At 49.5% G+C, this 12649-nt stretch overlaps 1 protein-coding gene across 2 annotated transcripts in view; it reads left to right on the top strand.

Annotated features, from left to right (window-relative positions):
• Positions 1-699: 699 nt before the first annotated feature.
• The window catches only part of RAI2 (retinoic acid induced 2), a 72595-nt gene continuing 60645 nt past the window's right edge, over positions 700-12649 (top strand). Inside the window, exon 1 of one of the 2 annotated variants that reach the window (XM_055564179.1) lies at positions 700-897. The gene's annotated coding sequence lies outside the window, so the exon portion shown is untranslated. Of the gene's footprint in view, positions 898-1190; positions 1499-12649 lie in introns of those variants that run through there. The other variant, XM_055564180.1, reaches the window with a different exon arrangement.

Raw genomic sequence — 12649 nt, 5'->3', positions numbered from 1 at the left:
GCTTCCTTTGCTCTATTAAAACATTTATAGTATTTAGGTTTTTTTTTTTAAACTTTGTTTTAAAATGATCAATACTACTACTGATACCTATGATTTATTTACTGGTTGGCGACCACATAGTCATCATCTCTAAGGCCAGTTCCTAGCCCAGTGTCTGGCAAACAAACACTGGGTGCTTAATAAATGTTAGATTAACAGATGCATCACCTCTCCGGCAAGTATGCGGAAATGAGATTATGTCCGTGGGCTAATTTTGTCTTCAATCATCTCGCACCTTGCGAGAAAGATCTTCGACCTATATCACAATTGGCATTTTAGGATGGTCGCTGGGCCCTCGGCACCTCTGCCGCCTCCATCCACCAGCCACTCCCTCCCCGCTGGGCTCTGTTCTCTCCCAGCATCCTGGGGTCTGAAATGGTCCCCAGCCTGCTGGGAGGCAGCAGGGTCCCGCTTCACCGGCCCTCCCCGGCGTCGCCCCCGCGCCCTGGCACCCCTTCCTCCCGCCACCCCGTGCCTCCCACAGCCACGCCCTCCCCGTGGGCGAGATCACCTGTCCGTCCTCAGCAGCCGCCTCCTCGGGTACCCTTTCGCCCCCCTCCTGCTCCCCCTCCTCCGCCACCTCCCCCAAGCCCTCCCCTTCCCCGCCTCCTCCCACCCCTCGGTGTATATAGTAAAGGCCGGGCGCCGCACGCAGACACACACTCGTCCGGACACAGGCGCACACACGCTCACGCACGACCGGCAGCGGCGGCGGCGACAGCAGCTCGGTGACAGCGGCGACGGCAGCTCCCACCGCTGCGCACCCCCTTCAGGCGGCCGGCGGCGAGGCCAGACCGGAGAGTCCCCGCACCCGCGACCACCCCACGGCTTCCTGGAGGCGGCGGCCGCGATTGCGAGGTAGCGGCCGCGACGCCCCCGTGCGGGCCGGGGTACCCCCCCACCCCCACCCTGCGCCCTCCCCGCGCGGACCTGCCACCGGGACGCAGGGGGCGCGCCGGGCTGGGCGCGCCTGGCGGGGCCCGGCGCCCGGGGAGGGGCCTGCTCCCGGGGGCAGGACGGCGCCTGGAGGCCGGGGCCAGCGGGGAGGGCCGGCGGGGGCGGGGACGCGAGGCGAGGCCGCCACCCGCTCGGCGTCCCCGGGCCCCGCTCCTGCTCCCAGCGCCGCGCACTGGCCGGCGGGGCCGGGGCCGGCCGGGGAGGCGGCACAGGGCGGCGGGGCGGGGGCCCCGAAGTGGGTTTCGGGCCGCCACCGGCGCTGGCACAGGGCGCAGAGGGCGGCGCGTGGTGGACTCCGCGCCCGGGCATCGCACCCGGCCGCTTTCGGCTCCGTCGCTCTGCCCCGGCCCGGAAAACCCGGCGCCTTCCAGGCCCATCGAAAGATGGATTCTGTTGACGTATCTGGCGGCCCTGGCGAGCCGGGTGGAAAGTTGGGTTTTGCCAGATCGCACTGGGCTCGTCTTTGTGACGCTCGGCCAGCCCCGCATCCTCCCGGAGCTGGGTGAGTGTGCATTGGCGCCCCGGGAGTCCTCGTGCCCCCCAATGCCCAGACCCAGGGTGGCCGCACCAGCTCGGGCTTTCTGCCATGTTAGGCACCGAGCAGCCTTCTCGCTGCATTTTGGCGTGCGTTTCAGCGGTGCCTTTTGCTGCGAAGGGAGTTCTTGCCTCTCCCCGTTGGCTTTTTCGGGGTTGGGGTTATGCTCTGTGTGTTTGCTTGTTTGCCGTTTAAAGCCCGACTATTGTTCAGGATAAGCTCCGCCTGGGTGGGGAAATGGCATCCCACCACAGTTGCCGGCGAGGGGTAGAAATGTTGCCAAACAGCTGCTGCTTTGTGTTTCCCTATCAGAAGTCCCTGGAGTAGGTTTGGGGCACGACGGATGGACGGAGAGAGGGATGAGGCACGGAAGAAGAAGGTGGCTTTGGAGAAGCGAATTGTCACCCACCCCAAGGCACGCAGTCCGCTTCCCTCTCTGCCTGCCAAACTTTTATGAATATTCCTTTTGTGATGGGGGAAGCTTAATGAATTCAGCCCAGTTTTCCAGGGAAAAGCAACCCGGCTTTAACAATGGTTTGAGAACTTAATCAATGAGAAGGGCAGGGGAGGAGGAGGAGGAGGAGGCGCTGACACCAGTAATCGGCGATGTGGTTGCTTTTTGCAGAGTCAGGTAGGGGAGAGGTGGGCAGGGCAGGGCGCAGCGCCTGGGTGGCCGCGTTCCGGGGGAGTGTCAGGCGCTTTTACCTGTGCCCACTGGAGCCACCCACCGCCGTGCCCCCACCTCACGGTCTGCCCAGAACTCTGCGACGGGGCTTGAGGGGCCGCTCGCGGCAGTGCGCGGGCGGGCCCCCCTCATCTGGCGTTTTTAAGGATGTGTAAATATTTTGCTGAGGGTAAGTGACATCAACAGAATGATATTCCGCAGAGCCCGGGTGTGCAGCGATGATAAATAGATACGGCCAAACAAAGTTTTGATAACCGCGGATTCTCATGGCTGGCTCTGTTTCATTTTGGGTCTTTGTTTTTGTTGGTTTAGCATTATCTCTCATCCTCTGGTGTGATCCCTTTATTTAGCTGATTCTTGGAAGCTTCTCTTTAGAACAGAGAGAAAAGCAGCCAGCAGGGAGAAAACGATTCTTAGCCTTGCATACATCGGGCAAGGTTTTCTATGCTTTCCCCGTGAGTCTTTCCGGGACTGTTTTCTATGTCTCTCTTCCTCCTTTCGAGTCACCAGAATCGTTTGTTGATTGACCAGGAGATTTCGGATAACTTTGAAAATGTGTTGTAATGTGCCTTTGTTACAGGAAAGAGGTGGCAGTACGGTGGGGAGGCTAGTGGGAGGACAGTGGGGAGGCTAGTGGGTGGGAGCCCCTATCCACTGATTATCCTTGGCGTTTTCTTCTCAAAGGGGAACGCGGGGAGCTGTGCTTCTTTTCGAAGGTGGCGGGGTGGCTCGAAGGCTGAAAGCCGGGGGCATCCCAGTTTCTCTGCCTCTTAGAAGCCCAGAGAAGCCACTGGACCCACCCCTATACACAGTATCCTGTGAGCAGGCACGTCTGTCTCATCCTGCCAGAGGCATCCACAAGGTGGCTGGGCACCAGGAGCCAAGTCAGACTGGATCTTGGGGGTCCTGGCTGCTTTGGCACTAGCCCATGGGACCATTTAGCCACCCAGGGAGGCCCTTTATCATGCAGAGAAGCCAGACCTCCAGAGGTGAGGTTTGGCCCAGGAAAATTTGCCCATCTCAGAAACAAATGAGAAAACAGCTTTCCAGGTGATGCCAGTTGCCAGTATGAGAACTTAGTTGGTGGGCATTTGGGCAAGAACTGTAAAATAAATGAAAAGTCTTTTAGCCAGAAGACAGGGCCCCTGAAATGCAAAAAAAAGAAAGAAAGAAAGCAAAGAAGAAGAAAAGGCTGGAAGGTGTGTGACAAGGTGTTGCTGGGAGCGCTATAACACCAGACGACCAATATAGCTCTGGCTATGATGACCCCGAAAACTAGATAGGACTGGTCTCCCCAAAGCCATGCCATGTGACCCAGAATGGAAGTATTCTGTACATGGAGACGTCCACACACAGGGTGCTCTGAATGGACAGTAAGAAGAGAGCAAGTGTTTGTCTTCTGGCTTCTTCTCTAACCTTAGTTTTGGGGAAGCAGGGGGTAGTGGAGGGAGAGAAGTCGAGAAGGAAATGAACATTTGCTGTTGCCCTCTGTCTGCCAGACACTGTGCATATGGGAAACCATGATGTGATGGAGGCATTATTTTACAGATAAGGAATCAGACTCAGAGAAATTTCCAGTCGAGTGTCTGATTCCAGACCCCAGTGGTTATGACTTAAAGGGGCAACATGTTCCTCTACCCTTCCCTCAAGGCTCTTATTTATTTCTCCCCGAGACTAGAGTCCTCAGCCCCTACCAAATGCAATACCTAACTGAGGGAGGGGGGCACCAGTGGGGCAGCTCAGCCACCCCAGCAGGGTACATGCTTATATGCTAAGGAGATAGATCCCAGATAGTCCCTAACCATTTCAGATGGAAAGACTGTGCCTTTTCATCTTGGAATTCCCAAAAGTCAACTGTCACTTAATGAACAAGAGTTGAGTGACTGAATGATGGAACTGATGAAGTGAATGGTGGTGGGAGGGAGCTATGTCATTATTAAGGGAGACCAGCGGGGAGAAATCCAGAGATTTGTGTGTGGTTGGGGTCTTGGAGGGCCTGGTGTGATGCTGCAGTTCTAGCCTTGAGGAGTTCCAAGCCGATGAGCCTGAGTGAGATGAGCAGTCACATTCCCATCTTATCCATGAGGAAACTGAGGATGAGATAGAGTGGGTAATTAGCCTGAGGGCCATGGTAGGGCCAGAGGGTAGGTAAGGTATTTCTGACTCTTAAACGTCTCAAATAAATAAACTCTAAATAAAAATGAGATGGGTTCTTGCTCTGCAACTGCGCCATCAAAGCAAAGTCCTTTAGCCCCCTTCCAATCAGATGGTGGCCTTTAAGCCCCTAGAAACTCTGGGGCCACTGGGAGGGCCAGGATTTGATCCCTGTATGAGGTGTTTCTGACTCTCCTGCCTCCATGATGAGAATATGAGGGGGACCTCAGAGAATGAGGCTCTCGAGGAGGGGGAAAGATGGCTAATTGCACTCTCCCCTGCACAAAAGCCTGCATGGGATTCTGAATTAAGCTTGATTTGGGGATCAGGGTGACATCCTTGCTGTAGAGTTGGCAGTGCTTGTCTCTGGAGAATGCCTCTGATTACCACTTCTCCCTCCCACCTGACCGTCTGTCCGGATGCCCATCATCTCATTCTTTGCAGCTCAAGGCATCTCCTTTGTGGCTCGTCATTTCTGATGAGCCTCTCAAGGCTACCGCTCTCCTGTGCTCTGATGGCAGCTGCTGAGGAGGTGATTCGTGTTAGTACTTCGGGATTTTGCACATGACACCCTCCTTCTCTCTCCAGCCAAAAACACACATAGGAACACGCATGCACGTGCAGAGGCAGGCACACGTAATTTGATCATGTTTCTGTATCTGCTTCACCAAATTAGATTGCAAACCCAGAATTGTTATTGAACGAACATACGTGACTTTGGCGATCTTCTATCCCAGCCCCTGCCTTAAACAGATCCATAGAGCTAAGATGCAGGCTGCTCAACCTGCAGATGCCTTAAGTAATGATTATACTCTCTGGCCTTGCCATGCCGGCCCCCAGGGCCTTTCCTAAGAGCCCATTTTAATCTCCAGTTAGAGGTAGGGCTGGGGTCCTAGAACATCCCAGTCTTGCAGTTCCCATCTCTTGCTATAATTCTTATCGCCCACCCTGCTCTCACCTGTCATTCTTCTTCCCACAGCTTTTTTAGGTCTTTCAACACAGCACTGTCTAATAGAACTCTATATGAGGAGATATTTTATATCCGCACCATGCTGTATAGTAACTGCTAGTCACATGTGGCTTTTCAGCAGGTGAAAGGTGGCTACTCCAAAATAGGATATGCTATGATGATAACAACGTATGCACAGGATTTCTACGACCTAGTGCAAAAAAAAAAAAAGAATACAAAATAGCTCATTAATAATTTTTATATTGATTACATGTTAAAATGATCATATTTGGAATGTATTGGTCAAATAAGCTAGAGTGTTGAGATTAATGTCACCTGTTCTTTAGAATTACATACATATTTCTGTTCGGCAGCTCTGCCCCACCAGCCTGAGCCTTCAGCCTCATAGCACCTCTAGGAGTTTCAGGTGGCATGAACACCCTCCATCCCCATGGCAGGCGGGAGGCCTGGGGTTTACTCAAGAGCCACGACAGCCTGGCATCAGGCCACTCTGATTTTCGGGAGCTAAGGTGCCATTTGGGGGGGGGGGGTCCCCATAAAGCCCACCTGTGAGCATGTTTGCTCAGTCACCTCTTGTGGGGAATGTGGGCTCTGAAACTTAATGGAGATGAGAGAGCAGGGCGGGGGTAAGGGTGGACAAGGCTGGTTTCCTTTCCTCCAGCCCAGGCTGGTGTCCTTGTCCATCAGAGAGCTGTCTCCCTCCTGAGTGACTGATTTCCTCGACACCTGCTCTAATAATATCCTTCCCCAGGATATGTGTTTGGAGAGTAGGGGCCCAAGGAGACACCCTTGCACTGAGAGTGGGTTATTTGGGGCTGGGGCCAGTCTTAAAGAAGAGAAGGGAAAAGAGGGGATGCACATAGTCATTTCCTGACAGCTTGATGAAAACAAGAGCAAGGGAATAAATGCAGTTTCTGCGCGGGAGACAAAATGAACACCAGAAAGGCCAGTTTCACACACCCGCGGTGCCATAGATGAGAAGCCCTGAGGAAGGGACAGTTCGGGGAGGTGGGGGAAGGCTCACCGTGGGCATTGTGCCCTTGGCCCTGGGCATGGCCCAAGGAGACAGAAAGAGCTGGAATAATGGACTCGGGGCTTCGGTGATTTATAGGTCAGGCGCCTGTGGCTCTGGCTCCTGAGGGGGCTGCCCCCACAGGGGACCCTTGGCTGACCTCCTCGAGCTCCTCGGAAGGAGCTGGTTTTGTTTCCCATGGCAGAAGCAGACTGTTTACTGGAGCACAGGAAGAATCCGACATTCTGGCGAAAAATAATTCATTAACAGCCAGGGTATTACCAGTTCCCTGGAAAAGCTCCTCCAGCTGCACTGGAGCAACTGTTCTTTCTCAGCAGTGGAACTGGGCCTCACTGGTGGCCAGGACTGGGTATGCATGGGCATTTTTGTCGTGGTTGTTATTTTTGCCTTTGTGTGTGTGCCCACCTTAAAATCCAGGCAAAGGAATGGGGGCCTGAAAGGATTGAGATAGTATAGCCGTCAGCCATTCTGTCCTCCATGGTTTTAGCCTGGAAACACTAGGCCAACTTTAGGAACATGCATCTTCCCTGACCAAAGTCCATCCTCATGCTGGGGGCACTGCACAATCACATAGGATGTTCTAGAACTAAAAGAATTTTAGAGAATCTCAGCACCTGCTCTTAAGATTTTATAGAAACAATTGGCTGAAGGACTCCCATACCCACCTACCCCCATCCCCCCTACACACACACCGGGCAGAATGTCCTATCTTGCTCTGTTGAATTCTTTGCTTACTATGAATTGGCACAGCAGGGCCGAAGTATGTGATTCATCATCCCAGTTTTGAGGGTATTTGGAAAGCCAGGCAGGCATAACCAACAGAATGGTTTGCATGTTTTGTTCACTAAGAATGATTGAATCTACAGTAATAAATAAAATGGAATGATTCAGGAAGCTTTTTATGCTCTGGAAAAATCTGCTTTAAAAGAGGGGGGTGGTTGTGTGCTTGTTTGTTTTTTAATGCCTCATGCTCAGAAATGTGTATCCAGCTAGCAAGAAATGGGGAAGAATGACATTTCCTTGGTTTAGTTTTTAAAAACACTAATTGCAGGTTAAGTAAGATGCAGTGTATTGATTTTGGTTTTGTATGGAACATAATGAGATAATCATTTTATTTTATGAGATATTAATTTCCATCCATTTAGACTGATGAAATATGCATTTCACATGCACCCTGCTAGCTCCACCATCATCACAGTATTTCTTTAATGTTTCTAGATTCAGACTGGGAACCTGTTTTGTTTATTTGGAAAGGAAATCAGTATGTCCTTAGTAAACATATGTGTAAGCCAACCTTAGATTTCAAGGAAAATGGGATTTTTCTTCTTTGATGACTGCCGGAGATATGAATATTAAAAGCCAATTGTATTTGCCTTTAATTAGAGCACAGTTTCTCCACCTTGGCCCTGTTGACATTTTAGGCCAGATCATTCTCTGTTGTAGGGGGCTGTCCTGTGCACTGGAGGGTGTTTAGCAGCATCCCTGGCCTCGACCCACTAGATGCCAAAGTGTCACCCCTCCCCCTAGTTGTGACCGCCAAAAATGTCTCCAGATCTTGCCAAATGTCCCCTCTGGGGCAAAATGGACCCTGATTGAGAACCACTGGTCTAGACCAAGATTTAATAAGTAATTTGTGGCTTTTGGATAATTCAATTTGAAATAATACAAGACAGAATTTCCCTCTCTAACTTATATGTACAATTCATGGGAGTGATTAATTAATGGTTGGAAGTGGGTCATGTGCCTGATTTAATTGTAAGTTGGATGCAAGGGTCTGTAAAATTGTATAAGCACAGAGATTTTTCTTTAAATTCAGGTGACTGAATAAGTCATAGGTAATTGGGGGACACATTGTAACAACTAACACCTTTTCTGTTTTTTCATGAAGAGAACAGGTTTATTTCTCCTCAGTTTCTTTTTCATATGCGCCTGATTTCAGACATGCCTTCTCAGCCACCAGGCATCTTCCTCCACCCCCACCTCTCCCCACTGTCATTTCTCCTGTAGCATCTTAAGCCTAAGCCAATTAATTTAGCCCTTTAGTGTACTTGGGAGAGCCCTGCTCATAACACTGTAATAGACTCACTGCAGATCATGGCAGCCCTTTACCCACCACTAATTTCTCTGTTTTCCCGTTCTGTTGAGAGAGAAAGTCAATGGTGAGCAGATGGAGCATGTTGCAAAATTACTGGACATTCACATTCAGGTGGACTTCACCACCCCTCCCACCTTTTCCCCCTCTTACACACATTTATTTCCCTGCAGCAGTTCTGCTTGGGAAAAGGAACGACAGCAGGGCTCCTCTAGCCAGCTCGGTCCTGGTAATGCCCAAGGTCAGCAGCAACAGATGGAATGCTGCCACTGGACGAGCTGCAAGAGGGGTAATAATGCCTTCACGGGGAATGTGTCATGGGGTAAACCATTCCTGCCCATCCATGGAAATGGGATGAGCCCTTGGGGGACAGAGAGAGAAAGGAGAGGTGGATGGCTCATTACATAGGACAGTGTCCTGAGGCCAACCTCATCCAGACCGTCTTTGGGGTGGGATGGGTGTTTAGGGAGTACTCACGGGTGTGGCCAGGTGCTCAGGGCAGACATCACCGGGGGGCCACTTCACTTTGCAGGCATCCAAGGCCGGCTGAAGGCTGACCTTTTCCAAAGAGTGTCCGAAGGAGTTCTGAGTGTCGAGTTCGGGAGGAAGTTTAGCTAGTGAGGAAAGATAGAAAGGTGAGCACGTGGGGGGTTTGCCAGGCCAGCAGTAGCCCTTCATTGGCGAGTTCTTGCCTCCCTTGATGAGTCGTTTGACTCTTAGCAGACATCCCCTGAGTGCTTGGGTCCAGGCAGAGAAATAATTGATTTGCAGCACATGACGCTTGGTCATACTGAATTGGCTCTCCCTCGTGAACCAGGATTTGGGTGATGGCTGCAACACTAGGAGAGGAAGTGGGATCAAAAATCTGGGCTTTGGAGGCCAGTTTCGTGGTGCAGAGGCCACTGGGGCCACCTCTGTGTGCTGCTGAAGCCAACAGACAGGTCCGAGTGGTATGTTGTTCCTCAAAATAATGGCAATGGAAATGGCTGTGAAAAACATTCAGAACCTTGTCATAAAAATGCAAACAGTCTTCCTGCTATAGGGAAAAGCTAAATAAACTCTATTGCAGCTGTATTAAGTAGAAACAGATTTAAAAATCGGGTGTTTTTTTTCCTGAGACACTTATTTATAGCAGGTTGGGCAAAGGCTGCCACTATCTTTCGCGACTCCGGAAGACTGTTTTCCAGATGGTCCTTGCTGTTTGTCTCTTTATTAAGCTTAGCTGAACCCAGCCTTGCTTGGAAAGGTTCATAGAAAGTGGTGTTATTTTTTTCAGATTACAATGGCCATTGATTGGCTAACAAATCAATGGAAGGGAATGGATTGAGCCTGTGCCGATGGATTTCCTTTCGCATTTCAAAATAAGAAAAATGTCGAGGAAAGCTCAGAATAGGAGTGCTATTTTGACTGTGTACATCAAAGCTTTGAAAACCATTCAGGGCTGCATTTTCTATTAATTTACATTTGCATTTTTTTCTAAAATAACGCCCTCCTCTTTGCAAAAAACTGCAACGTTACCGTTTCCTTTCCAACATCTAAACAATGTCCAGATACATTTCAGATTGAGCAATTAGCTCTGGCTGCAATTTCCTTTTAGGAAAAAAAATCACTAACCCACTAGACTAAATATGAAATTATTGAATGTGAAGATATCAATATTTGTTCTAGGATCCTTTGTGGCTTATCACTTGCATTTTAAGAAGGCTAGAAGAGGCTGGTTCTACCTGGCCTTTCCATGTTAGACACACCCACGCCAGAAAACTCAAACTTTGTGTTTTTTCTCTTAGGAGCTGGGCAGCTGAATTTGGGGTCATCAAGGCTGATTCTTACAGCTGAAACTGCACAGGGAACCATTTTGGAAAGGCGCATAAACCAGTGATCCCTGCAGACCAGGCTTGAGTACCACTACCCCACATGGGGTAAAATTTCTACCCATTCACAGTTAAATGAAAGAAGAGTGAAACTGTATACTGAGTTTCCATTTTTATAGAACTGCCCTTTATTCTAAAATGGCCTTTCCCACTTTTTTTTTAGTGTTAAAGTCTCTTTTGTGAATGACGGTATTTGTAGTTTAGCATCTTTTTTTCACAAAGTCAGAAGTTGAACTCATGTTGGATCCTACTTATTTTTTAATGTTACTCATTCAGAACATTACAAAGTCTTGGATTTACTGAGGAGGCCTTAGTAGATCAGGAAAGGGAGCCTTTGTTGCCATTTCCAAGCCAGAAAAACTCACTTGAGCTAGAGTCCTGCTCCCAGTTCCTTACCTGATTCTTTTGACCCATCAGCCACAGAACTGTGGCTTTGTCCAAAGCCCATGTGAAGAATGGAATTGCTTCTCTAGAGGAAGTTTTTTGTTTGTTTATGTTTTGTTTGGTTTTTTGGTTGCACTGTGAGGTTAGTGGGATCTTAGTTCCACCATCTGAGATTGAACCCAAGCCCCCTGCAGTGTAAGTGCAGAGTCCTAACCACTGGACCACCAGTTCACATAGGCTTGACCCACCATCCTCCCTTCCTCAGCATGGCTCACCAGGCAGTATCCTCAGTCTCCTTCCTGCTGCTCCCCCAGCTGTTCCTCCTCTTGCTAAAGCACCCCTCTGATTTCATCACTGTAGCTCAAGAACATTCAATGACTCCCTATTTCTTAATTAGAATAAAACCCTATATGAAGCCCTTTTTTCATTTTCCCAGGCCACTCTCTCCCTCAGGACTGCTCTTCAGTGGAGAGGATGACTCCAGATTGTACACTTGCTCTCACTGTGTATGTTTTTATTGAAGTATGGTTGATTTATAATGTTGTGTTAGTTTCAGGTGTATGGCAACACACATATATATGTAGGGCTTCCCTGGTGGCTCAGCTGGTAAAGAATCCGCCTGTAATGTCAGAGACCTGGGCTTGATCTCTGGGTTGGGAAGGTCTTATGGAGAAGGGAACGGCTACCTACTCCAGTATTCTGGCCTGGAATTCCATGGACTGTATAGTCTATGAGGTCGCAAAGAGTTGGACATGACTGAGCGACTTTGACTTTCATATATGGGGGGGGTGTGTGTGTATGTGTGTGTGTGTGTATGTATGTGTTGTGTGCTCAGTCACTCAGTCATATCTGATTCTTTGACTCTTTTGCAACCCCATGGACTGTAGCCTGCCAGGCTCCTCTGTCCATGGGATTTCCCAGGCAAGAATACTGGAGTGGGTTGCCATTCCCTTCTCAAGGGGATCTTTCTGGCCCAGGGATCAAACCCAGGTCTCCTGCATTGCAGGCAGATTCTTTACCATCTGAGCCACCAGAGAAGAAATAATAATATATATATATATATATATATATATATATATATAATTTTTTAGATTCTTTGCCTTTATAGATTATTATAAGATACAAGATAGATTATTACAAGATATTGAATGTAGTTCCCTATGCTATAGAGTAGGGCCTCATTATTTATCTATTTTATATACAGTAGTGTCTGCTAATCTCAAACTCCTAATTTATCCCTCCTTCCCTTGTCCCTCAGATTAGATCATATCAGATCAGTCACTCAGTCGTGTCCGACTCTTTGCGACCCCATGAATCGCAGCACGCCAGGCCTCCCTGTCCATCACCAACTCCTGGAGTTCACCCAGACTCATGTCCATCGAGTCAGTGATGCCATCCAGCCATCTCATCCTCTGTCGTCCCCTTCTCCTCTTGCCCCCAATCCCTCCCAGCATCAGAGTCTTTTCTAATGAGTCAACTCTTTGCATGAGGTGGCCAAAGTACTGGAGTTTCAGCTTTAGCATCATTCCTTCCAAAGAAATCCCAGGGCTGATCTCCTTCCGAATGGACTGGTTGGATCTCCTTGCAGTCCAAGAGACTCTCAAGAGTCTTCTCCAACACCACAGTTCAAAAGCATCAATTCTTCAGTGCTCAGCCTTCTTCACAGTCCAACTCTCACATCCATACATGACCACAGGAAAAACCATAGCCTTGACTAGACGAACCTTTGTTGGCAAAGTAATGTCTGTGCTTTTGAATATGCTATCTAGGTTGGTCATAGCTTTCCTTCCAAGGAGTAAGTGTCTTTTAATTTCATGGCTGCAGTCACCATCTGTAGTGATTTTGGAGCCCCCCAAAATAAAGTCTGACACTGTTTCCACTCTTTCCCCATCTATTTCCCATGAAGTGATGGGACCGGATGCCATGATC

This window comes from Bubalus kerabau, chromosome X (genome assembly GCF_029407905.1).
Source record: "Bubalus kerabau isolate K-KA32 ecotype Philippines breed swamp buffalo chromosome X, PCC_UOA_SB_1v2, whole genome shotgun sequence".
NCBI classification, from domain to species: Eukaryota; Metazoa; Chordata; class Mammalia; order Artiodactyla; family Bovidae; genus Bubalus; species Bubalus kerabau.
The sequence above is the reverse complement of the archived record's forward strand: the minus strand, read 5'-3'. Positions and strand labels throughout refer to the sequence as shown.